Source organism: Arachis duranensis, chromosome 10 (genome assembly GCF_000817695.3).
Source record: "Arachis duranensis cultivar V14167 chromosome 10, aradu.V14167.gnm2.J7QH, whole genome shotgun sequence".
Taxonomy (NCBI): Eukaryota; Viridiplantae; Streptophyta; class Magnoliopsida; order Fabales; family Fabaceae; genus Arachis; species Arachis duranensis.
Genome location: NC_029781.3, coordinates 76240068 through 76241929, shown reverse-complemented (window position 1 = coordinate 76241929; position 1862 = coordinate 76240068).

Sequence of the window (1862 nt, the reverse complement as noted above, 5' to 3'; positions counted from 1 at the left end):
AAAAATCACATTTTAGGCTTTCTAGAATAAATTCTCATTTATGGGTTAATTAGCCGTTAATTAACCGGGTTTTACAATAATGGTTGGGTCTGATGGACAATTCCCATCCTTACCCTTCTTATGACGTTATTACTTACGTCATTGTTTATTATCTTGCACCAGCTACATTGTTGGTGCTCTATGACCTAAGCACTTACGTCACTATGCAATAATATTGAGAGATGCTTCAGATGTGTTGTCCTCCTCTTTCATCATGTGACCTTCAGATGTGTTGTCTTCTTCTTTTATCATGTGGGTTGATTCCGTTTTATTATTGCTTTCTTCAGATAACTCTGAGACACATAGCTGACACTTGTGGTCTTCTCTGTCTTTTATCAAATAGCAGAGATTCCTCTTTATCCCTTCGGGGAGCTTTTCTAAGAGTCCAGATAAGTTGTAGAATGCTGATTCAAATTCCACTAAGAGTCTTATCTCTCTTTCTTCAATTTCATTCCTTTTACAGGACACAAGCAAAGTATTTCTGCTTTTATAATTGATTCTTGTGTGAGATTCCCTTGTTATCTTTTGAGTTCTTTCGAAGACCCTTGCTAGTGTGCTGGCTAGTCTTCCTTCATGACTGTAGATTGTTAAATCTTGAACTTGATCAATTGGTTGAAAATTTTCTGGGAAGACGGACATGAAGATCACTTGATGTGCTGGAACCAAGCATTCTTCTTCTTCATTAAAAATAGGTTGACTGTTCGTAAATTTTAGGGATATATCCCTTGGATTTACGTTGTCAATCATATTTTTTAAATCTCTTTACTGCATCAATAAATCCTGCAGGAAACTCACTAATAATTTTCAAATCATTAAAAATTAAAATTGTATTAATTAATCCATACTGGAAAAACTGATAGGTGTCAGATGGGGAAGCATCTGGAAATATAACCAGCTTTGTTAGCTGTTCTTTGGCAATAGGATAATATCCCAAGATTGCCCTTTTTTCTTCAGTCCAATTTAGGACTATGTTAAGAGTTTCTCTGAGATTTGATCTACAGACCCTTTTCTTTTCCTTGATTTCGGCCCTTGTAGGAATGTTTCTTATTATTCCTGTTCTCTGGGTTTGAATTGGAGCTTTATCTGCTCTTTTTAGGGTTTGCTTTGGATGAAGAGCTTCATATTCCCTGAAAGATTCCTTTGCTTCTTCCAGTGTTAAAAACCCTCCTTTATGAATTATCTTTGATTGATGTGTGAATGGTGCTGCTTTTTCCCAGGCATCATATATTCCTTTCATGGGGCCATTATAAATTTCATAATATTTTTTTCTTGGGTGGATTTTTTGATAATTTCAGCAATTGTTTTATTTTCTGGAATTTTTTCTTCACCTGATTTGTCCACCACACTTAGCTGGCTGAACTCTGATGGTTTTGGTTGTTGTGTTGATTTCATTGATTCGATGGCCTTTTTGAGGGATTGGATCTGTGTGCTTATTTGCTGACAATGCTTGCATTTTTCAAGTTCTTGTTCGTATTTCTGAATTTCTTGATCTAATGCGTTGTAGACGAACTCCATTCTCTTATTAATGTATCTGCAATAACATTTTTGTCACCCTTAATATATTCAATTTTTATTGGATATTGTAACAAAAATAATTGCCATCTTACCAATCGTCCATGATTATAATCAACTTTTAAATTATATCGTATGAAACCTGTTAGATAACTTGAATCTGTCCTTAATGTAAAGTCTCTGGGTAGTAAATCAATTTTCCATTTCTTAAGAGATTTAATTGCTGCTAGAGTTTCCTTTTCATGAGTGGTATATCTCCGTTCTGTTGGAGTAAAAGTCCCTGAAATATACCTGCAAAGTAATTCCTTTGG